We start from the raw sequence: 21861 nt of genomic DNA, 5'->3' as shown, positions 1-21861 counted from the left end.
TGGGGTTGCTGCGGCCACAACGCAGAGTACTAACCACTACACGATCACGGCAACTTAAACGAGCCAGGCAGGAGTCGAACCTTCAATCTTCTAATCCGTAGTCAGACGCGTTAACCATTGCGCCACTGGCCCAGCTGTCTTATGCCACTTGGAGCGTTCATCATGTTTTTGAACCTGTTTCAAGCTTTGATGGTTATTGAAGTATATACAGAATCAAATTTTGAGAGTTGACTGTACACTTGCTGCAGGGCTTATTTCCCATAAACATCTCACAAACAATTTTCTTTGTGACTGCAAAATGATCTTTTCAGCCTGTGATGAACTTGCTCAGAGTCAATTCATTTGAGTTTCCTGTATTCAGGAATTTATGTCAGCTTTCCAGATTTCAAGAAAATGATTCACAAAGAAATGATCAAGAACTGATTCAAAGTATGGAAAGATAGCTTCACAATAAGCAGTAAAGACAAATTGTGCAAGCACATTCAAAGAATCTGCTTAGTTTCTTCAATTGTCCTTACCTTCAATATTGTAAAGAAATGGATGTGTGAGAAATAATATGAAAATGCCATGACCTGGATTCGAACCGGGGTTGCTGCGAACACAACGCAGATTACTAACCACTATACGATCACGGCAACTTAAACGAGCCAGGTAGGAGTCGAACCTACAATCTTCTGATCCGTAGTCAGACGCGTTATCCATTGCGCCACTGGCCCAGCTGTCTTATGTCACTTGGAGTGTTCATCATGTTTTTGAACCTGTTTCAAGCTTTGATGGTTATTGATGTATATACAGAATCAAATTTTGAGAGTTGACTGTACACTTGCTGCAGGGCTTATTTCCCATAAACATCTCACAAACAATTTTCTTTGTGACTGCAAAATGATCTTTTCAGCCTGTGATGAACTTGCTCAGAGTCAATTCATTTGAAATTCCTGAATTCAGGAATTTATGTCAGCTTTCCAGATTTCAAGAAAATGATTCACAAAGAAATGATCAAGAAATGATTCAAAGTATGGAAAGATAGCTTTACAATAAGCAGTAAAGACAAATTGTGCAAGCACATTCAAAGAATCTGCTTAGTTTCTTCAATTGTCCTTACCTTCAATATTGTAAAGAAATGGATGTGTGAGAAATAATATGAAAATGCCATGACCCGGATTCGAACCGGGGTTGCTGCGGCCACAACGCAGATTACTAACCACTATACGATCACGGCAACTTAAACGAGCCAGGTAGGAGTCGAACCTACAATCTTCTGATCCGTAGTCAGACGCGTTATCCATTGCGCCACTGGCCCAGCTGTCTTATGTCACTTGGAGTGTTCATCATGTTTTTGAACCTGTTTCAAGCTTTGATGGTTATTGATGTATATACAGAATCAAATTTTGAGAGTTGACTGTACACTTGCTGCAGGGCTTATTTCCCATAAACATCTCACAAACAATTTTCTTTGTGACTGCAAAATGATCTTTTCAGCCTGTGATGAACTTGCTCAGAGTCAATTCATTTGAAATTCCTGAATTCAGGAATTTATGTCAGCTTTCCAGATTTCAAGAAAATGATTCACAAAGAAATGATCAAGAAATGATTCAAAGTATGGAAAGATAGCTTTACAATAAGCAGTAAAGACAAATTGTGCAAGCACATTCAAAGAATCTGCTTAGTTTCTTCAATTGTCCTTACCTTCAATATTGTAAAGAAATGGATGTGTGAGAAATAATATGAAAATGCCATGACCCGGATTCGAACCGGGGTTGCTGCGGCCACAACGCAGATTACTAACCACTATACGATCACGGCAACTTAAACGAGCCAGGTAGGAGTCGAACCTACAATCTTCTGATCCGTAGTCAGACGCGTTATCCATTGCGCCACTGGCCCAGCTGTCTTATGTCACTTGGAGTGTTCATCATGTTTTTGAACCTGTTTCAAGCTTTGATGGTTATTGATGTATATACAGAATCAAATTTTGAGAGTTGACTGTACACTTGCTGCAGGGCTTATTTCCCATAAACATCTCACAAACAATTTTCTTTGTGACTGCAAAATGATCTTTTCAGCCTGTGATGAACTTGCTCAGAGTCAATTCATTTGAAATTCCTGAATTCAGGAATTTATGTCAGCTTTCCAGATTTCAAGAAAATGATTCACAAAGAAATGATCAAGAAATGATTCAAAGTATGGAAAGATAGCTTTACAATAAGCAGTAAAGACAAATTGTGCAAGCACATTCAAAGAATCTGCTTAGTTTCTTCAATTGTCCTTACCTTCAATATTGTAAAGAAATGGATGTGTGAGAAATAAAATGAAAATGCCGTGACCCGGATTTGAACCGGGGTTGCTGCGGCCACAACGCAGAGTACTAACCACTATACGATTACAGCAAATTAAACGAGCCAGGTAGGAGTCGAACCTACAATCTTCTGATCCGTAGTCAGACGCGTTATCCATTGCGCCACTGGCCCAGCTGCCTTATGCTTCTTGGAGAGTTCATCATGTTTTTGAACCTGTTTCAAGCTTTGATGGTTATTCAAGTATATACAGAATCCAATTTTGAGAGTTGACTGTACACTTGCTGCAGGGCTTATTTCCCATAAACATCTCACAAACAATTTTCTTTGTGACTGCAAAATGATCTTTTCAGCCGGTGATGAACTTGCTCAGAGTCAATTCATTTGAGTTTCCTGTATTCAGGAATTTATGTCAGCTTTCCAGATTTCAAGAAAATGATTCACAAAGAAATGATCAAGAAATGATTCAAAGTATGGAAAGATAGCTTCACAATAAGCAGTAAAGACAAATTGTGCAAGCACATTCAAAGAATCTGCTTAGTTTCTTCAATTGTCCTTACCTTCAATATTGTAAAGAAATGGATGTGTGAGAAATAATATGAAAATGCCATGACCCGGATTCGAACCGGGGTTGCTGCGGCCACAACGCAGAGTACTAACCACTATACGATCACGGCAACTTAAACGAGCCAGGTAGGAGTCGAACCTACAATCTTCTGATCCGTAGTCAGACGCGTTATCCATTGCGCCACTAACCCAGCTGTCTTATGCAACTTGGAGTGTTCATCATGTTTTTGAACCAGTTTCAAGCTTTGATGGTTATTGAAGTATATACAGAATCAAATTTTGAGAGTTGACTGTACACTTGCTGCAGGGCTTATTTCCCATAAACATCTCACAAACAATTTTCTTTGTGACTGCAAAATGATCTTTTCAGCCTGTGATGAACTTGCTCAGAGTCCATTCATTTGAGTTTCCTGTATTCAGGAATTTATGTCAGCTTTCCAGATTTCGAGAAAATGATTCACAAAGAAATGATCAAGAAATGATTCAAAGCATGGAAAGATAGCTTCACAATAAGCAGTAAAGACAAATTGTGCAAGCACATTCAAAGAATCTGCTTAGTTTCTTCAATTGTCCTTACCTTCAATATTGTAAAGAAATGGATGTGTGAGAAATAAAATGAAAATGCCGTCACCCGGATTCGAACCGGGGTTGCTGCGGCCACAACGCAGAGTACTAACCACTACACGATCACGGCTACTTAAACGAGCCAGGCAGGAGTCGAACCTTCAATCTTCTGATCCGTAGTCAGACGCGTTATCCATTGCGCCACTGGCCCAGCTGTCTTATGCCACTTGGAGTGTTCATCATGTTTTTGAACCTGTTTCAAGCTTTGATGGTTATTGAAGTATATACAGAATCAAATTTTGAGAGTTGACTGTACACTTGCTGCAGGGCTTATTTCCCATAAACATCTCACAAACAATTTTCTTTGTGACTGCAAAATGATCTTTTCAGCCTGTGATGAACTTGCTCAGAGTCCATTCATTTGAGTTTCCTGTATTCAGGAATTTATGTCAGCTTTCCAGATTTCAAGAAAATGATTCACAAAGAAATGATCAAGAAATGATTCAAAGTATGGAAAGATAGCTTCACAATAAGCAGTAAAGACAAATTGTGCAAGCACATTCAAAGAATCTGCTTAGTTTCTTCAATTGTCCTTACCTTCAATATTGTAAAGAAATGGATGTGTGAGAAATAATATGAAAATGCCATGACCCGGATTCGAACCGGGGTTGCTGCGGCCACAACGCAGAGTATTAACCACTATACGATCACGGCAACTTAAACGAGCCAGGTAGGAGTCGAACCTACAATCTTCTGATCCGTAGTCAGACGCGTTATCCATTGCGCCACTGGCCCAGCTGTCTTATGCCACTTGGGGTGTTCATCATGTTTTTGAACCTGTTTCAAGCTTTGATGGTTATTGAAGTATATACAGATTCAAATTTTGAGAGTTGACTGTACACTTGCTGCAGGGCTTATTTCCCATAAACATCTCACAAACAATTTTCTTTGTGACTGCAAAATGATCTTTTCAGCCTGTGATGAACTTGCTCAGAGTCAATTCATTTGAAATTCCTGAATTCAGGAATTTATGTCAGCTTTCCAGATTTCAAGAAAATGATTCACAAAGAAATGATCAAGAAATGATTCAAAGTATGGAAAGATAGCTTTACAATAAGCAGTAAAGACAAATTGTGCAAGCACATTCAAAGAATCTGCTTAGTTTCTTCAATTGTCCTTACCTTCAATATTGTAAAGAAATGGATGTGTGAGAAATAAAATGAAAATGCCGTGACCCGGATTTGAACCGGGGTTGCTGCGGCCACAACGCAGAGTACTAACCACTATACGATTACAGCAAATTAAACGAGCCAGGTAGGAGTCGAACCTACAATCTTCTGATCCGTAGTCAGACGCGTTATCCATTGCGCCACTGGCCCAGCTGCCTTATGCCTCTTGGAGAGTTCATCATGTTTTTGAACCTGTTTCAAGCTTTGATGGTTATTCAAGTATATACAGAATCCAATTTTGAGAGTTGACTGTACACTTGCTGCAGGGCTTATTTCCCATAAACATCTCACAAACAATTTTCTTTGTGACTGCAAAATGATCTTTTCAGCCTGTGATGAACTTGCTCAGAGTCAATTCATTTGAGTTTCCTGTATTCAGGAATTTATGTCAGCTTTCCAGATTTCAAGAAAATGATTCACAAAGAAATGATCAAGAAATGATTCAAAGTATGGAAAGATAGCTTCACAATAAGCAGTAAAGACAAATTGTGCAAGCACATTCAAAGAATCTGCTTAGTTTCTTCAATTGTCCTTACCTTCAATATTGTAAAGAAATGGATGTGTGAGAAATAAAATGAAAATGCCATGACCCGGATTCGAACCGGGGTTGCTGCAGCCACAACGCAGAGTACTAACCACTATACGATCACGGCAACTTAAACGAGCCAGGTAGGAGTCGAACCTACAATCTTCTGATCCGTAGTCAGACGCGTTATCCATTGCGCCACTAACCCAGCTGTCTTATGCAACTTGGAGTGTTCATCATGTTTTTGAACCAGTTTCAAGCTTTGATGGTTATTGAAGTATATACAGAATCAAATTTTGAGAGTTGACTGTACACTTGCTGCAGGGCTTATTTCCCATAAACATCTCACAAACAATTTTCTTTGTGACTGCAAAATGATCTTTTCAGCCTGTGATGAACTTGCTCAGAGTCCATTCATTTGAGTTTCCTGTATTCAGGAATTTATGTCAGCTTTCCAGATTTCGAGAAAATGATTCACAAAGAAATGATCAAGAAATGATTCAAAGCATGGAAAGATAGCTTCACAATAAGCAGTAAAGACAAATTGTGCAAGCACATTCAAAGAATCTGCTTAGTTTCTTCAATTGTCCTTACCTTCAATATTGTAAAGAAATGGATGTGTGAGAAATAAAATGAAAATGCCTTGACCCGGATTCAAACCGGGGTTGCTGCGGCCACAACGCAGAGTACTAACCACTACACGATCACGGCTACTTAAACAAGCCAGGCAGGAGTCGAACCTTCAATCTTCTGATCCGTAGTCAGACGCGTTATCCATTGCGCCACTGGCCCAGCTGTCTTATGCCACTTGGAGTGTTCATCATGTTTTTGAACCTGTTTCAAGCTTTGATGGTTATTGAAGTATATACAGAATCAAATTTTGAGAGTTGACTGTACACTTGCTGCAGGGCTTATTTCCCATAAACATCTCACAAACAATTTTCTTTGTGACTTCAAAATGATCTTTTCAGCCTGTGATGAACTTGCTCAGAGTCCATTCATTTGAGTTTCCTGTATTCAGGAATTTATGTCAGCTTTCCAGATTTCAAGAAAATGATTCACAAAGAAATGATCAAGAAATGATTCAAAGTATGGAAAGATAGCTTCACAATAAGCAGTAAAGACAAATTGTGCAAGCACATTCAAAGAATCTGCTTAGTTTCTTCAATTGTCCTTACCTTCAATATTGTAAAGAAATGGATGTGTGAGAAATAAAATGAAAATGAGGTGACCTGGATTCGAACCGGGGTTGCTGCGGCCAGAACGCAGAGTACTAACCACTATATGATCACGGCAACTTAAACGAGCCAGGTAGGAGTCGAACTTACAATCTTCTGATCCGTAGTGAGACGCGTTATCCATTGCGCCACTGGCCCAGCTGCCTTATTCATCTTGGAGTATTCATCATGTTTTTGAACCTGTTTCAAGCTTTGATGGTTATTGAAGTATATACAGAATCAAAGTCTGAGAGTTGACTGTACACTTGCTGCAGGGCTTATTTCCCATAAACATCTCACAAACAATTTTCTTTGTGACTGCAAAATTATCTTTTCAGCCTGTGATGAAGTTGCTCAGAGTCCATTCATTTGAGTTTCCTGTATTCAGGAATTTATGTCAGCTTTCCAGATTTCAAGAAAATGATTCACAAAGAAATGATCAAGAAATGATTCAAAGTATGGAAAGATAGCTTCACAATAAGCAGTAAAGACAAATTGTGCAAGCACATTCAAAGAATCTACTTAGTTTCTTCAATTGTCCTTACCTTCAATATTGTAAAGAAATGGATGTGTGAGAAATAAAAAGAAAATGCCGTGACCCGGATTCGAACTGGGGTTGCTGCGGCCACAACGCAGAGTACTAACCACTATACGATTACAGCAAATTAAACGAGCCAGGTAGGAGTCGAACCTACAATCTTCTGATCCGTAGTCAGACGCGTTATCCATTGCGCCACTGGCCCAGCTGCCTTATGCGTCTTGGAGAGTTCATCATGTTTTTGAACCTGTTTCAAGCTTTGATGGTTATTCAAGTATATACAGAATCCAATTTTGAGAGTTGACTGTACACTTGCTGCAGGGCTTATTTCCCATAAACATCTCACAAACAATTTTCTTTGTGACTGCAAAATGATCTTTTCAGCCTGTGATGAACTTGCTCAGAGTCCATTCATTTGAGTTTCCTGTATTCAGGAATTTATGTCAGCTTTCCAGATTTCAAGAAAATGATTCACAAAGAAATGATCAAGAAATGATTCAAAGTATGGAAAGATAGCTTCACAATAAGCAGTAAAGACAAATTGTGCAAGCACATTCAAAGAATCTACTTAGTTTCTTCAATTGTCCTTACCTTCAATATTGTAAAGAAATGGATGTGTGAGAAATAATATGAAAATGCCGTGACCCGGATTCGAACCGGGGTTGCTGCGGCCACAACGCAGAGTACTAACCACTACACGATCACGGCTACTTAAACGAGCCAGGCAGGAGTCGAACCTTCAATCTTCTGATCCGTAGTCAGACGCGTTATCCATTGCGCCACTGGCCCAGCTGTCTTATGCCACTTGGAGTGTTCATCATGTTTTTGAACCTGTTTCAAGCTTTGATGGTTATTGAAGTATATACAGAATCAAATTTTGAGAGTTGACTGTACTCTTGCTGCAGGGCTTATTTCCCATAAACATCTCACAAACAATTTTCTTTGTGACTGCAAAATGATCTTTTCAGCCTGTGATGAACTTGCTCAGAGTCCATTCATTTGAGTTTCCTGTATTCAGGAATTTATGTCAGCTTTCCAGATTTCAAGAAAATGATTCACAAAGAACTGATCAAGAAATGATTCAAAGTATGGAAAGATAGCTTCACAATAAGCAGTAAAGACAAATTGTGCAAGCACATTCAAAGAATCTGCTTAGTTTCTTCAATTGTCCTTACCTTCAATATTGTAAAGAAATGGATGTGTGAGAAATAATATGAAAATGCCATGACCCGGATTCAAACCGGGGTTGCTGCGGCCACAACGCAGAGTACTAACCACTATACGATCACGGCAACTTAAACGAGCCAGGTAGGAGTCGAACCTACAATCTTCTGATCCGTAGTCAGACGCGTTATCCATTGCGCCACTGGCCCAGCTGTCTTATGCCACTTGGAGTGTTCATCATGTTTTTGAACCTGTTTCAAGCTTTGATGGTTATTGAAGTATATACAGAATCAAATTTTGAGAGTTGACTGTACACTTGCTGCAGGGCTTATTTCCCATAAACATCTCAGAAACAATTTTCTTTGTGACTGCAAAATGATCTTTTCAGCCTGTGATGAACTTGCTCAGAGTCAATTCATTTGAAATTCCTGAATTCAGGAATTTATGTCAGCTTTCCAGATTTCAAGAAAATGATTCACAAAGAAATGATCAAGAAATGATTCAAAGTATGGAAAGATAGCTTTACAATAAGCAGTAAAGACAAATTGTGCAAGCACATTCAAAGAATCTGCTTAGTTTCTTCAATTGTCCTTACATTCAATATTGTAAAGAAATGGATGTGTGAGAAATAAAATGAAAATGCCGTGACCCGGATTTGAACCGGGGTTGCTGCGGCCACAACGCAGAGTACTAACCACTATACGATTACAGCAAATTAAACGAGCCAGGTAGGAGTCAAACCTACAATCTTCTGATCCGTAGTCAGACGCGTTATCCATTGCGCCACTGGCCCAGCTGCCTTATGCCTCTTGGAGAGTTCATCATGTTTTTGAACCTGTTTCAAGCTTTGATGGTTATTCAAGTATATACAGAATCCAATTTTGAGAGTTGACTGTACACTTGCTGCAGGGCTTATTTCCCATAAACATCTCACAAACAATTTTCTTTGTGACTGCAAAATGATCTTTTCAGCCTGTGATGAACTTGCTCAGAGTCAATTCATTTGAGTTTCCTGTATTCAGGAATTTATGTCAGCTTTCCAGATTTCAAGAAAATGATTCACAAAGAAATGATCAAGAAATGATTCAAAGTATGGAAAGATAGCTTCACAATAAGCAGTAAAGACAAATTGTGCAAGCACATTCAAAGAATCTGCTTAGTTTCTTCAATTGTCCTTACCTTCAATATTGTAAAGAAATGGATGTGTGAGAAATAAAATGAAAATGCCATGACCCGGATTCGAACCGGGGTTGCTGCGGCCACAATGCAGAGTACTAACAACTATACGATCACGGCAACTTAAACGAGCCAGGTAGGAGTCGAACCTACAATCTTCTGATCCGTAGTCAGACGCGTTATCCATTGCGCCACTAACCCAGCTGTCTTATGCAACTTGGAGTGTTCATCATGTTTTTGAACCTGTTTCAAGCTTTGATGGTTATTGAAGTATATACAGAATCAAATTTTGAGAGTTGACTGTACACTTGCTGCAGGGCTTATTTCCCATAAACATCTCACAAACAATTTTCTTTGTGACTGCAAAATGATCTTTTCAGCCTGTGATGAACTTGCTCAGAGTCCATTCATTTGAGTTTCCTGTATTCAGGAATTTATGTCAGCTTTCCAGATTTCGAGAAAATGATTCACAAAGAAATGATCAAGAAATGATTCAAAGCATGGAAAGATAGCTTCACAATAAGCAGTAAAGACAAATTGTGCAAGCACATTCAAAGAATCTGCTTAGTTTCTTCAATTGTCCTTACCTTCAATATTGTAAAGAAATGGATGTGTGAGAAATAAAATGAAAATGCCGTAACCCGGATTCGAACCGGGGTTGCTGCGGCCACAACGCAGAGTACTAACCACTACACGATCACGGCTACTTAAACGAGCCAGGCAGGAGTCGAACCTTCAATCTTCTGATCCGTAGTCAGACGCGTTATCCATTGCGCCACTGGCCCAGCTGTCTTATGCCACTTGGAGTGTTCATCATGTTTTTGAACCTGTTTCAAGCTTTGATGGTTATTGAAGTATATACAGAATCAAATTTTGAGAGTTGACTGTACACTTGCTGCAGGGCTTATTTCCCATAAACATCTCACAAACAATTTTCTTTGTGACTTCAAAATGATCTTTTCAGCCTGTGATGAACTTGCTCAGAGTCCATTCATTTGAGTTTCCTGTATTCAGGAATTTATGTCAGCTTTCCAGATTTCAAGAAAATGATTCACAAAGAAATGATCAAGAAATGATTCAAAGTATGGAAAGATAGCTTCACAATAAGCAGTAAAGACAAATTGTGCAAGCACATTCAAAGAATCTGCTTAGTTTCTTCAATTGTCCTTACCTTCAATATTGTAAAGAAATGGATGTGTGAGAAATAAAATGAAAATGCAGTGACGTGGATTCGAACCGGGGTTGCTGCGGCCAGAACGCAGAGTACTAAACACTATATGATCACGGCAACTTAAACGAGCCAGGTAGGAGTCGAACTTACAATCTTCTGATCCGTAGTCATACGCGTTATCCATTGCGCCACTGGCCCAGCTGCCTTATTCATCTTGGAGTATTCATCATGTTTTTGAACCTGTTTCAAGCTTTGATGGTTATTGAAGTATATACAGAATCAAAGTCTGAGAGTTGACTGTACACTTGCTGCAGGGCTTATTTCCCATAAACATCTCACAAACAATTTTCTTTGTGACTGCAAAATTATCTTTTCAGCCTGTGATGAAGTTGCTCAGAGTCCATTCATTTGAGTTTCCTGTATTCAGGAATTTATGTCAGCTTTCCAGATTTCAAGAAAATGATTCACAAAGAAATGATCAAGAAATGATTCAAAGTATGGAAAGATAGCTTCACAATAAGCAGTAAAGACAAATTGTGCAAGCACATTCAAAGAATCTACTTAGTTTCTTCAATTGTCCTTACCTTCAATATTGTAAAGAAATGGATGTGTGAGAAACAAAAAGAAAATGCCGTGACCCGGACTCGAACTGGGGTTGCTGCAGCCACAACGCAGAGTACTAACCACTACACGATCATGGCAACTTAAACGAGCCAGGCAGGAGTCGAACCTTCAATCTTCTAATCCGTAGTCAAACGCATTATCCATTGCGCCACTGGCCCAGCTGTCTTATGCCACTTGGAGTGTTCATCATGTTTTTGAACCTGTTTCAAGCTTTGATGGTTATTCAAGTATATACAGAATCCAATTTTGAGAGTTGACTGTACACTTGCTGCAGGGCTTATTTCCCATAAACATCTCACAAACAATTTTCTTTGTGACTGCAAAATGATCTTTTCAGCCTGTGATGAACTTGCTCAGAGTCAATTCATTTGAGTTTCCTGTATTCAGGAATTTATGTCAGCTTTCCAGATTTCAAGAAAATGATTCACAAAGAAATGATCAAGAAATGATTCAAAGTATGGAAAGATAGCTTCACAAAAAGCAGTAAAGACAAATTGTGCAAGCACATTCAAAGAATCTGCTTAGTTTCTTCAATTGTCCTTACCTTCAATATTGTAAAGAAATGGATGTGTGAGAAATAAAATGAAAATGCCGTGACCCGGATTCGAACCTGGGTTGCTGCGGCCACAACGCAGAGTACTAACCACATTACGATCACGGCAACTTAAATGAGCCAGGTAGGAGTCGAACCTACAATCTTCTGATCCGTAGTCAGACGCATTATCCTTTGCGCCACTGGCCCAGCTGTCTTATGCCACTTGGAGTTTTCATCATGTTTTTGAACCTGTTTCAAGCTTTGATGGTTATTGAAGTATATACAGAATCAAATTTTGAGAGTTGACTGTACACTTGCTGCAGGGCTTATTTCCCATAAACATCTCACAAACAATTTTCTTTGTGACTGCAAAATGATCTTTTCAGCCTGTGATGAACTTGCTCAGAGTCCATTCATTTGAGTTTCCTGTATTCAGGAATTTATGTCAGCTTTCCAGATTTCAAGAAAATGATTCACAAAGAAATGATCAAGAAATGATTCAAAGTATGGAAAGATAGCTTCACAATAAGCAGTAAAGACAAATTGTGCAAGCACATTCAAAAAATCTGCTTAGTTTCTTCAATTGTCCTTACCTTCAATATTGTAAAGAAATGGATGTGTGAGAAATAAAATGAAAATGCCATGACCCGGATTCGAACCGGGGTTGCTGCGGCCACAACGCAGAGTACTAACCACTATACGACCACGGCAACTTAAATGAGCCAGGTAGGAGTCGAACCTACAATCTGCTGATCTGTAGTCAGACGCTTTATCCATTGCGCCACTGGCCCAGCTGTCTTATGCCACTTGGAGTGTTCATCATGTTTTTGAACCTGTTTCAAGCTTTGGTGGTTATTCAAGTATATACAGAATCCAATTTTGAGAGTTGACTGTACACTTGCTGCAGGGCTTATTTCCCATAAACATCTCACAAACAATTTTCTTTGTGACTGCAAAATTATCTTTTCAGCCTGTGATGAAGTTGCTCAGAGTCCATTCATTTGAGTTTCCTGTATTCAGGAATTTATGTCAGCTTTCCAGATTTCAAGAAAATGATTCACAAAGAAATGATCAAGAAATGATTCAAAGTATGGAAAGATAGCTTCACAAAAAGCAGTAAAGACAAATTGTGCAAGCACATTCAAAGAATCTACTTAGTTTCTTCAATTGTCCTTACCTTCAATATTGTAAAGAAATGGATGTGTGAGAAATAAAATGAAAATGCCTTGACTCGGATTCGAACAGGGGTTGCTGCGGCCACAACGCAGAGTACTAACCACTACACGATCACGGCAACTTAAACGAGCCAGGCAGGAGTCAAACCTTCAATCTTCTAATCCGTAGTCAGACGCTTTATCCATTGCGCCACTGGCCCAGCTGTCTTTTGCCACTTGGAGTGTTCATCATGTTTTTGAACCTGTTTCAAGCTTTGATGGTTATTGAAGTATATACAGAATCAAATTTTGAGAGTTGACTGTACACTTGCTGCAGGGCTTATTTCCCATAAACATCTCACAAACAATTTTCTTTGTGACTGCAAAATGATCTTTTCAGCCTGTGATGAACTTGCTCAGAGTCAATTCATTTGAGTTTCCTGTATTCAGGAATTTATGTCAGCTTTCCAGATTTCAAGAAAATTATGCACAAAGAAATGATCAAGAAATGATTCAAAGTATGGAAAGATAGCTTTACAATAAGCAGTAAAGACAAATTGTGCAAGCACATTCAAAGAATCTGCTTAGTTTCTTCAATTGTCCTTACCTTCAATATTGTAAAGAAATGGATGTGTGAGAAATAAAATGAAAATGCCGTTACCCAGATTTGAACCGGGGTTGCTGCGGCCACAACGCAGAGTACTAACCACTATACGATCACGGCAACTTAAACGAGCCAGGTAGGAGTCGAACCTACAATCTTCTGATCCGTAGTCAGACGCGTTATCCATTGCACCACTGGCCCAGCTGTCTAATGCCACTTGGAGTGTTCATCATGTTTTTGAACCTGTTTCAAGCTTTGATGGTTATTTAAGTATATACAGAATCAAATTTTAAGAGTTGACTGTACACTTGCTGCAGGGCTTATTTCCCAAAAACATCTCACAAACAATTTTCTTTGTGACTGCAAAATGATCTTTTCAGCATGTGATGAACTTGCTCAGAGTCCATTCATTTGAGTTTCCTGTATTCAGGAATTTATGTCAGCTTTCCAGATTTCAAGAAAATGATTCACAAAGAAATGATCAAGAAATGATTCAAAGTATGGAAAGATAGCTTCACAATAAGCAGTAAAGACAAATTGTGCAAGCACATTCACAGAATCTACTTAGTTTCTTCAATTGTCCTTACCTTCAATATTGTAAAGAAATGGATGTGTGAGAAATAAAATGAAAATGCCGTGACCCGGACTCGAACCTGGGTTGCTGCGGTCACAACGCAGAGTACTAACCATTATACGATCACGGCAACTTAAACGAGCCAGGTAGGGGTTGAACCTTCAATTTTCTGATCCGTAGTCAGACGCGTTATCCATTGCGCCACTGGCCCAGCTGTCTTATGCCACTTGGAGTGTTCATCATGTTTTTGAACCTGTTTCAAGCTTTGATGGTTATTGAAGTATATACAGAATCAAATTTTGAGAGTTGACTGTACACTTGCTGCAGGGCTTATTTCCCATAAACATCTCACAAACAATTTTCTTTGTGACTGCAAAATGATCTTTTCAGCCTGTGATGAACTTGCTCAGAGTCCATTCATTTGAGTTTCCTGTATTCAGGAATTTATGTCAGCTTTCCAGATTTCAAGAAAATGATTCACAAAGAAATGATCAAGAAATGATTCAAAGTATGGAAAGATGGCTTCACAATAAGCAGTAAAGACAAATTGTGCAAGCACATTCAAAGAATCTGCTTAGTTTCTTCAATTGTCCTTACCTTCAATATTGTAAAGAAATGGATGTGTGAGAAATAAAATGAAAATGCAGTGACCTGGATTCGAACCGGGGTTGCTGCGGCCACAACGCAGAGTACTTACTTCTATACGATCACGGCAACTTAAACGAGCCAGCTAGGAGTCGAACCTACAATCTTCTGATCCGTAGTCAGACGCGTTATCCATTGCGCCACTGGCCCAGCTGTCTTATGCCACTTGGAGTGTTCATCGTGTTTTTGAACCTGTTTCAAGCTTTGATGGTTATTGAAGTATATACAGAATCAAATTTTGAGAGTTGACTGTACACTTGCTGCAGGGCTTATTTCCCATAAACATCTCACAAACAATTTTCTTTGTGACTGCAAAATGATCTTTTCAGCATGTGATGAACTTGCTCAGAGTCCACTCATTTGAGTTTCCTGTATTCAGGAATTTATGTCAGCTTTCCAGATTTCAAGAAAATGATTCACAAAGAAATGATCAAGAAATGATTCAAAGTATGGAAAGATGTCTTCACAATAAGCAGTAAAGACAAATTGTGCAAGCACATTCAAAGAATCTGCTTAGTTTCTTCAATTGTCCTTACCTTCAATATTGTAAAGAAATGGATGTGTGAGAAATAAAATGAAAACGCCATGACCCGGATTTGAACCAGGGTTGCTGCGGCCACAACGCAGACTACTAACCACTATACGATCACAGCACATTAAACGAGCCAGGTAGGAGTCAAACCTACAATCTTCTGATCCGTAGTCAGACTCTTTATCCATTGCGCCACTGGCCCAGCTGTCTTATGCCACTTGGAGTGTTCATCATGTTTTTGAACCTGTTTCAAGCTTTGATGGTTATTCAAGTATATACAGAATCCAATTTTGAGAGTTGACTGTACACTTGCTGCAGGGCTTATTTCCCATAAACATCTCACAAACAATTTTCTTTGTGACTGCAAAACGATCTTTTCAGCCTGTGATGAACTTGCTCAGAGTCCATTCATTTGAGTTTCCTGTATTCAGGAATTTATGTCAGCTTTCCAGATTTCAGGAAAATGATTCACAAAGAAATGATCAAGAAATGATTCAAAGTATGGAAAGATAGCTTCACAATAAGCAGTAAAGACAAATTGTGCAAGCACATTCAAAGAACCTGCTTAGTTTCTTCAATTGTACTTACCTTCAATATTGTAAAGAAATGGATGTGTGAGAAATAAAATGAAAATGCCGTGACCCGGATTCGAACCAGGGTTGCTGCGGCCACAACGCAGAGTACTAACCACTATACGATCACGGCAACTTAAGCGAGCCAGGTAGGAGTCGATCCTATAATCTTCTGATCCGTAGTCAGACACGTTATCCATTGCGCCACTGGCCCAGCTGACTTATTCCTCTTGGAGTGTTCACCATGTTTTTGAACCTGTTTCAAGCTTTGATGGTTATTGAAGTATATACAGAATCAAATTTTGAGAGTTGACTGTGCACTTGCTGCAGGGCTTCTTTCCCATAAACATCTCACAAACAATTTTCTTTGTGACTGCAAAATTATCTTTTCAGCCTGTGATGAACTTGCTCAGAGTCCATTCATTTGAGTTTCCTGTATTCAGGAATTTATGTCAGCTTTCAAGAAAAGGATTCACAAAGAAATGATCAAGAAATGATTCAAAGCATGGAAAGATAGCTTCACAATAAGCAGTAAAGACAAATTGTGCAAGCACATTCAAAGAATCTGCTTAGTTTCTTCAATTGTCCTTACCTTCAATATTGTAAAGAAATGGATGTGTGAGAAATAAAATGAAAAAGCAGTGACCTGGATTCGAACCGAGGTTGCTGCGGCCACAACGCAGAGTACTAACCACTATATGATCACGGCAACTTAAACGAGCCAGGTAGGAGTCGAACTTATAATCTTCTGATCCGTAGTCAGACGCGTTATCCATTGCGCCACTGGCCCAGCTGCCTTATTTCTCTTGGAGTATTCATCATGTTTTTGAACCTGTTTCAAGCTTTGATGGTTATTAAAGTATATACAGAATCCAATTTTGAGAGTTGACTGTACACTTGCTGCAGGGCTTATTTCCCTTAAACATCTCACAAACAATTTTCTTTGTGACTGCAAAATGATCTTTTCAGCCTGTGATGAACTTGCTCAGAGTCAATTCATTTGAGTTTCCTGTATTCAGGAATTTATGTCAGCTTTCCAGATTTCAAGAAAATGATTCACAAAGAAATGATCAAGAAATGATTCAAAGTATGGATAGATAGCTTCACAATAAGCAGTAAAGACAAATTGTGCAAGCACATTCAAAGAATCTACTTAGTTTCTTCAATTGTCCTTAACTTCAATATTGTAAAGAAATGGATGTGTGAGAAATAAAATGAAAATGCCGTGACCCGGATTCGAACTGGGGTTGCTGCGGCCACAACGCAGAGTACTAACCACTACACGATCACGTCAACTTAAACGAGCCAGGCAGGAGTCGAACCTTCAATCTTCTAATCCGTAGTCAGACGCGTTATCCATTGCGCCACTGGCCCAGCTGTCTTATGCCACTCGGAGTGTTCATCATGTTTTTGAACCTGTTTCAAGCTTTGATGGTTATTGAAGTATATACAGAATCAAATTTTGAGAGTTGACTGTACACTTGCTGCAGGGCTTATTTCCCATAAACATCTCACAAACAATTTTCTTTGTGACTGCAAAATGATCTTTTCAGCCTGTGATGAACTTGCTCAGAGTCAATTCATTTGAAATTCCTGTATTCAGGAATTTATGTCAGCTTTCCAGATTTCAAGAAAATTATTCACAAAGAAATGATCAAGAAATGATTCAAAGTATGGAAAGATAGCTTTACAATAAGCAGTAAAGACAAATTGTGCACGCACATTCAAAGAATCTGCTTAGTTTCTTCAATTGTCCTTACCTTCAATATTGTAAAGAAATGGATGTGTGAGAAATAAAATGAAAATGCCGTGACCCGGATTTGAACCGGGGTTGCTGCGGCCACAACGCAGAGTACTAACCACTATACGATCACAGCAAATTAAACGAGCCAGGTAGGAGTCGAACCTACAATCTTCTGATCCGTAGTCAGACGCGTTATCCATTGCGCCACTGGCCCAGCTGCCTTATGCCTCTTGTAGAGTTCATCATGTTTTTGAACCTGTTTCAAGCTTTGATGGTTATTGAAGTATATACAGAATCAAAGTCTGAGAGTTGACTGTACACTTGCTGCAGGGCTTATTTCCCATAAACATCTCACAAACAATTTTCTTTGTGACTGCAAAATGATCTTTTCAGCCTGTGATGAACTTGCTCAGAGTCCATTCATTTGAGTTTCCTGTATTCAGGAATTTATGTCAGCTTTCCCGATTTCACGAAAATGATTCACAAAGAAATGATCAAGAAATGATTCAAAGTATGGAAAGATAGCTTCACAATAAGCAGTAAAAACAAATTGTGCAAGCACATTCAAAGAATCTACTTAGTTTCTTCAATTGTCCTTACCTTCAATATTGTAAAGAAATGGATGTGTGAGAAATAAAATGAAAATGCTGTGACCTGGATTTGAACCGGGATTGCTGCGGCCACAATGCAGAGTACTAACCACTATACGATCACGGCTACTTAAACGAGCCAGGCAGGAGTCGAACCTTCAATCTACTGATCCGTAGTCAGACGCGTTATCCATTGCGCCACTGGCCCAGCTGTCTTATGCCACTTGGAGTGTTCATCATGTTTTTGAACCTGTTTTAAGCTTTGATGGTTATTGAAGTATATACAGAATCAAATTTTGAGAGTTGACTGTACACTTGCTGCAGGGCTTATTTCCCATAAACATCTCACAAACAATTGTCTTTGTGACTGCAAAATGATCTTTTCAGCCTGTGATGAACTTGCTCAGAGTCCATTCATTTGAGTTTCCTGTATTCAGGAATTTATGTCAGCTTTCCAGATTTCAAGAAAATGATTCACAAAGAAATTATCAAGAAATGATTCAAAGTATGGAAAGATAGCTTCACAATAAGCAGTAAAGACAAATTGTGCAAGCACATTCAAAGAATCTGCTTAGTTTCTTCAATTGTCCTTACCTTCAATATTGTAAAGAAATGGATGCGTGAGAAATAAAATGAAAATGCCGTGACCCGGAGTTGCTGCGGCCACAACGCAGAGTACTAGCCACTATACGATCACGGCAACTTAAATGAGCCAGGTAGGAGTCGAACCTTCAATCTTCTGATCCGTAGTCAGACGCGTTATCCATTGCGCCACTGGCCCAGCTGTCTTATGCCACTTGGAGTGTTCATCATGTTTTTGAACCTGTTTCAAGCTTTGATGGTTATTAAAGTATATACAGAATCAAATTTTGAGAGTTGACTGTACACTTGCTGCAGGGCTTATTTCCCATAAACATCTCACAAACAATTTTCTTTGTGACTGCAAAATGATCTTTTCAGCCTGTGATGAACTTGCTCAGAGTCCATTCATTTGAGTTTCCTGTATTCAGGAATTTATGTCAGCTTTCCTGATTTCAAGAAAATGATTAACAAAGAAATGATCAAGAAATGATTCAAAGTATGGAAAGATAGCTTCACAATAAGCAGTAAAGACAAATTGTGCAAGCACATTCAAAGAATCTGCTTAGTTTCTTCAATTGTACTTACCTTCAATATTGTAAAGAAATGGATGTGTGAGAAATAAAATGAAAATGCCGTGACCCGGATTCGAACCAGGGTTGCTGCGGCCACAACGCAGAGTACTAACCACTATACGATCACGGCAACTTAAGCGAGCCAGGTAGGAGTCGATCCTATAATCTTCTGATCCGTAGTCAGACACGTTATCCATTGCGCCACTGGCCCAGCTGCCTTATTCCTCTTGGAGTGTTCACCATGTTTTTGAACCTGTTTCAAGCTTTGATGGTTATTGAAGTATATACAGAATCAAAGTCTGAGAGTTGACTGTACACTTGCTGCAGGGCTTATTTCCCATAAACATCTCACAAACAATTTTATTTGTGACTGCAAAATTATCTTTTCAGCCTGTGATGAAGTTGCTCAGAGTCCATTCATTTGAGTTTCCTGTATTCAGGAATTTATGTCAGCTTTCCAGATTTCAAGAAAATGATTCACAAAGAAATGATCAAGAAATGATTCAAAGTATGGAAAGATAGCTTCACAGTAAGCAGTAAAGACAAATTGTGCAAGCACATTCAAAGAATCTGCTTAGTTTCTTCAATTGTCCTTACCTTCAATATTGTAAAGAAATGGATGTGTGAGAAATAAAATGAAAATGCCGTGACCCGGATTCAAACCGGGGTTGCTGCGGCCACAACGCAGAGTATTAACCACTATACGATCACGGCAACTTAAACGAGCCAGGTAGGAGTCGAACCTTCAATCTTCTGATGCGTAGTCAGACGCGTTATCCATTGCGCCACTGGCCCAGCTGTCTTGTGCCACTTGGAGTGTTCATCATGTTTTTGAACCTGTTTCAAGCTTTGATGGTTATTGAAGTATATACAGAATCAAATTTTGAGAGTTGACTGTACACTTGCTGCAGGGCTTATTTCCCATAAACATCTCACAAACAATTTTCTTTGTGACTGCAAAATGATCTTTTCAGCCTGTGATGAACTTGCTCAGAGTCCATTCATTTGAGTTTCCTGTATTCAGGAATTTATGTCAGCTTTCCTGATTTCAAGAAAATGATTCACAAAGAAATGATCAAGAAATGATTCAAAGTATGGAAAGATAGCTTCACAATAAGCATTAAAGACAAATTGTGCAAGCACATTCAAAGAATCTGCTTTGTTTCTTCAATTGTCCTTACCTTCAATATTGTAAAGAAATGGATGTGTGAGAAATAAAATGAAAATGCCGTGAACCGGATTCGAACCAGGGTTGCTGCGGCCACAACGCAGAATACTAACCACTATACGATCATGGCAACTTAAACGAGCCAGGTAGGAGTCGAACCTAAAATCTTCTGATCTGTAGTCAGACGCGTTATCCATTGCGCCACTGGCCCAGCTGTCTTATGCCACTTGGAGTGTTCATCATGTTTTTGAACCTGTTTCAAGCTTTGATGGTTATTCAAGTATATACAGAATCAAATTTTGAGAGTTGACTGTACACTTGCTGCAGGGCTTATTTCCCATAAACATCTCACAAACAATTTTCTTTGTGACTGCAAAATGATCTTTTCAGCCTGTGATGAAGTTGCTCAGAGTCCATTCATTTGAGTTTCCTGTATTCAGGAATTTATGTCAGCTTTCCAGATTTCAAGAAAATGATTCACAAAGAAATGATCAAGAAATGATTCAAAGTATGGAAAGATAGCTTCACAATAAGCAGTAAAGACAAATTGTGCAAGCACATTCAAAGAATCTACTTAGTTTCTTCAATTGTCCTTACCTTCAATATTGTAAAGAAATGGATGTGTGAGAAATAAAATGAAAATGCAGTGACCCGGATTCGAACCGGGGTTGCTGCGGCCACAACGCAGAGTACTAACCACTATACGATCACGGCAACTTAAACGAGCCAGGTAGGAGTCGAACCTTTAGTCTTCTGATCCGTAGTCAGACGCGTTATCCATTGCGCCACTGGCCAACTGTCTTATGCCACTTGGAGTGTTCATCATGTTTTTGAACCTGTTTCAAGCTTTGATGGTTATTGAAGTATATACAGAATCAAATTTTGAGAGTTGACAGCTGTCGAATACTGTGACTGAGGCAACCTGCTGAAGGCCTAACAGTTATGTGTGTGCACTACGGGATAGTACGTATATTATGTATACATCCAATAAGCAAAGGGTTCTCATATTCACTAGTATAATATGAAAGCATAACAGAATCCATTTTGATTCTAGCTAGATGATATAGCAAATTCATCTTGAACTTTATACACACCCTGAGAGAAAAACAACTTTGTTGGCTAAGTATTGTTTCCAACTACGCACTTTCTAAAAGCTCATAGAGTACAGATGTAATTCCTAATATGGACACAGTTGAAGCTCACGAGTATCTTTGAGTATTCTTGACAATGGTCCTAATATTGCATAATAATATTGCATAACAATATTGCCTAACACTGTATTCCTGAGGTATGAAATCATATGGGAGGGACATACAAAAGGGGCGTAACTGTGTATTATATAAAACTCATTGTTGATACGTGTATCTGGTTGTTGTTAAATGATTTGACACAGGACGAGAGGATGTCCCTCTCCCCTGTATACGGGCGTGGCCCTTTGAATAAATAATAATTGATTTTTATAAATCCATTTTCAATTCATTCTTTTACCTAACAACCCAAACAGCAACAAGATGGTTAA

At 38.9% G+C, this 21861-nt stretch overlaps 32 non-coding genes across 32 annotated transcripts; all 32 read right to left on the bottom strand.

Moving 5' to 3' along the window:
* Positions 1-59: 59 nt before the first annotated feature.
* On the bottom strand, positions 60-132 carry TRNAR-ACG (transfer RNA arginine (anticodon ACG)). The gene has a single exon. It is a non-coding gene; the product is annotated as a tRNA-Arg (tRNA).
* Positions 133-643: 511 nt separating this feature from the next.
* Positions 644-716, bottom strand: TRNAR-ACG (transfer RNA arginine (anticodon ACG)). Its single transcript has one exon. It is a non-coding gene; the product is annotated as a tRNA-Arg (tRNA).
* A 511-nt stretch (positions 717-1227) lies between these two features.
* TRNAR-ACG (transfer RNA arginine (anticodon ACG)) lies at positions 1228-1300 on the bottom strand. The gene has a single exon. It is a non-coding gene; the product is annotated as a tRNA-Arg (tRNA).
* Positions 1301-1811: 511 nt separating this feature from the next.
* TRNAR-ACG (transfer RNA arginine (anticodon ACG)) lies at positions 1812-1884 on the bottom strand. The gene has a single exon. It is a non-coding gene; the product is annotated as a tRNA-Arg (tRNA).
* Positions 1885-2395: 511 nt separating this feature from the next.
* TRNAR-ACG (transfer RNA arginine (anticodon ACG)) lies at positions 2396-2468 on the bottom strand. The gene has a single exon. It is a non-coding gene; the product is annotated as a tRNA-Arg (tRNA).
* Positions 2469-2899: 431 nt separating this feature from the next.
* Positions 2900-2971, bottom strand: TRNAH-GUG (transfer RNA histidin (anticodon GUG)). Its single transcript has one exon. It is a non-coding gene; the product is annotated as a tRNA-His (tRNA).
* Positions 2972-2979: 8 nt separating this feature from the next.
* TRNAR-ACG (transfer RNA arginine (anticodon ACG)) lies at positions 2980-3052 on the bottom strand. Its single transcript has one exon. It is a non-coding gene; the product is annotated as a tRNA-Arg (tRNA).
* A 511-nt stretch (positions 3053-3563) lies between these two features.
* On the bottom strand, positions 3564-3636 carry TRNAR-ACG (transfer RNA arginine (anticodon ACG)). The gene has a single exon. It is a non-coding gene; the product is annotated as a tRNA-Arg (tRNA).
* A 431-nt stretch (positions 3637-4067) lies between these two features.
* On the bottom strand, positions 4068-4139 carry TRNAH-GUG (transfer RNA histidin (anticodon GUG)). The gene has a single exon. It is a non-coding gene; the product is annotated as a tRNA-His (tRNA).
* Positions 4140-4147: 8 nt separating this feature from the next.
* On the bottom strand, positions 4148-4220 carry TRNAR-ACG (transfer RNA arginine (anticodon ACG)). The gene has a single exon. It is a non-coding gene; the product is annotated as a tRNA-Arg (tRNA).
* Positions 4221-4731: 511 nt separating this feature from the next.
* On the bottom strand, positions 4732-4804 carry TRNAR-ACG (transfer RNA arginine (anticodon ACG)). The gene has a single exon. It is a non-coding gene; the product is annotated as a tRNA-Arg (tRNA).
* A 511-nt stretch (positions 4805-5315) lies between these two features.
* TRNAR-ACG (transfer RNA arginine (anticodon ACG)) lies at positions 5316-5388 on the bottom strand. Its single transcript has one exon. It is a non-coding gene; the product is annotated as a tRNA-Arg (tRNA).
* A 511-nt stretch (positions 5389-5899) lies between these two features.
* On the bottom strand, positions 5900-5972 carry TRNAR-ACG (transfer RNA arginine (anticodon ACG)). The gene has a single exon. It is a non-coding gene; the product is annotated as a tRNA-Arg (tRNA).
* Positions 5973-7067: 1095 nt separating this feature from the next.
* On the bottom strand, positions 7068-7140 carry TRNAR-ACG (transfer RNA arginine (anticodon ACG)). Its single transcript has one exon. It is a non-coding gene; the product is annotated as a tRNA-Arg (tRNA).
* A 431-nt stretch (positions 7141-7571) lies between these two features.
* Positions 7572-7643, bottom strand: TRNAH-GUG (transfer RNA histidin (anticodon GUG)). The gene has a single exon. It is a non-coding gene; the product is annotated as a tRNA-His (tRNA).
* An 8-nt stretch (positions 7644-7651) lies between these two features.
* Positions 7652-7724, bottom strand: TRNAR-ACG (transfer RNA arginine (anticodon ACG)). Its single transcript has one exon. It is a non-coding gene; the product is annotated as a tRNA-Arg (tRNA).
* A 511-nt stretch (positions 7725-8235) lies between these two features.
* On the bottom strand, positions 8236-8308 carry TRNAR-ACG (transfer RNA arginine (anticodon ACG)). Its single transcript has one exon. It is a non-coding gene; the product is annotated as a tRNA-Arg (tRNA).
* Positions 8309-8819: 511 nt separating this feature from the next.
* Positions 8820-8892, bottom strand: TRNAR-ACG (transfer RNA arginine (anticodon ACG)). The gene has a single exon. It is a non-coding gene; the product is annotated as a tRNA-Arg (tRNA).
* A 511-nt stretch (positions 8893-9403) lies between these two features.
* On the bottom strand, positions 9404-9476 carry TRNAR-ACG (transfer RNA arginine (anticodon ACG)). Its single transcript has one exon. It is a non-coding gene; the product is annotated as a tRNA-Arg (tRNA).
* A 431-nt stretch (positions 9477-9907) lies between these two features.
* TRNAH-GUG (transfer RNA histidin (anticodon GUG)) lies at positions 9908-9979 on the bottom strand. The gene has a single exon. It is a non-coding gene; the product is annotated as a tRNA-His (tRNA).
* Positions 9980-9987: 8 nt separating this feature from the next.
* On the bottom strand, positions 9988-10060 carry TRNAR-ACG (transfer RNA arginine (anticodon ACG)). The gene has a single exon. It is a non-coding gene; the product is annotated as a tRNA-Arg (tRNA).
* Positions 10061-11739: 1679 nt separating this feature from the next.
* Positions 11740-11812, bottom strand: TRNAR-ACG (transfer RNA arginine (anticodon ACG)). Its single transcript has one exon. It is a non-coding gene; the product is annotated as a tRNA-Arg (tRNA).
* Positions 11813-12243: 431 nt separating this feature from the next.
* TRNAH-GUG (transfer RNA histidin (anticodon GUG)) lies at positions 12244-12315 on the bottom strand. The gene has a single exon. It is a non-coding gene; the product is annotated as a tRNA-His (tRNA).
* Positions 12316-13491: 1176 nt separating this feature from the next.
* On the bottom strand, positions 13492-13564 carry TRNAR-ACG (transfer RNA arginine (anticodon ACG)). The gene has a single exon. It is a non-coding gene; the product is annotated as a tRNA-Arg (tRNA).
* A 1095-nt stretch (positions 13565-14659) lies between these two features.
* TRNAR-ACG (transfer RNA arginine (anticodon ACG)) lies at positions 14660-14732 on the bottom strand. The gene has a single exon. It is a non-coding gene; the product is annotated as a tRNA-Arg (tRNA).
* Positions 14733-15747: 1015 nt separating this feature from the next.
* On the bottom strand, positions 15748-15819 carry TRNAH-GUG (transfer RNA histidin (anticodon GUG)). The gene has a single exon. It is a non-coding gene; the product is annotated as a tRNA-His (tRNA).
* Positions 15820-16987: 1168 nt separating this feature from the next.
* On the bottom strand, positions 16988-17060 carry TRNAR-ACG (transfer RNA arginine (anticodon ACG)). Its single transcript has one exon. It is a non-coding gene; the product is annotated as a tRNA-Arg (tRNA).
* A 431-nt stretch (positions 17061-17491) lies between these two features.
* On the bottom strand, positions 17492-17563 carry TRNAH-GUG (transfer RNA histidin (anticodon GUG)). The gene has a single exon. It is a non-coding gene; the product is annotated as a tRNA-His (tRNA).
* Positions 17564-17571: 8 nt separating this feature from the next.
* Positions 17572-17644, bottom strand: TRNAR-ACG (transfer RNA arginine (anticodon ACG)). Its single transcript has one exon. It is a non-coding gene; the product is annotated as a tRNA-Arg (tRNA).
* A 1084-nt stretch (positions 17645-18728) lies between these two features.
* TRNAR-ACG (transfer RNA arginine (anticodon ACG)) lies at positions 18729-18801 on the bottom strand. Its single transcript has one exon. It is a non-coding gene; the product is annotated as a tRNA-Arg (tRNA).
* A 431-nt stretch (positions 18802-19232) lies between these two features.
* TRNAH-GUG (transfer RNA histidin (anticodon GUG)) lies at positions 19233-19304 on the bottom strand. The gene has a single exon. It is a non-coding gene; the product is annotated as a tRNA-His (tRNA).
* Positions 19305-20480: 1176 nt separating this feature from the next.
* Positions 20481-20553, bottom strand: TRNAC-ACA (transfer RNA cysteine (anticodon ACA)). Its single transcript has one exon. It is a non-coding gene; the product is annotated as a tRNA-Cys (tRNA).
* Between the last annotated feature and the right edge of the window lie 1308 nt (positions 20554-21861).

The sequence above is a fragment of the Pseudophryne corroboree genome, chromosome 6 (genome assembly GCF_028390025.1).
Source record: "Pseudophryne corroboree isolate aPseCor3 chromosome 6, aPseCor3.hap2, whole genome shotgun sequence".
NCBI classification, from domain to species: domain Eukaryota; kingdom Metazoa; phylum Chordata; class Amphibia; order Anura; family Myobatrachidae; genus Pseudophryne; species Pseudophryne corroboree.
This window is presented reverse-complemented; position numbering and strand designations above follow the sequence as displayed.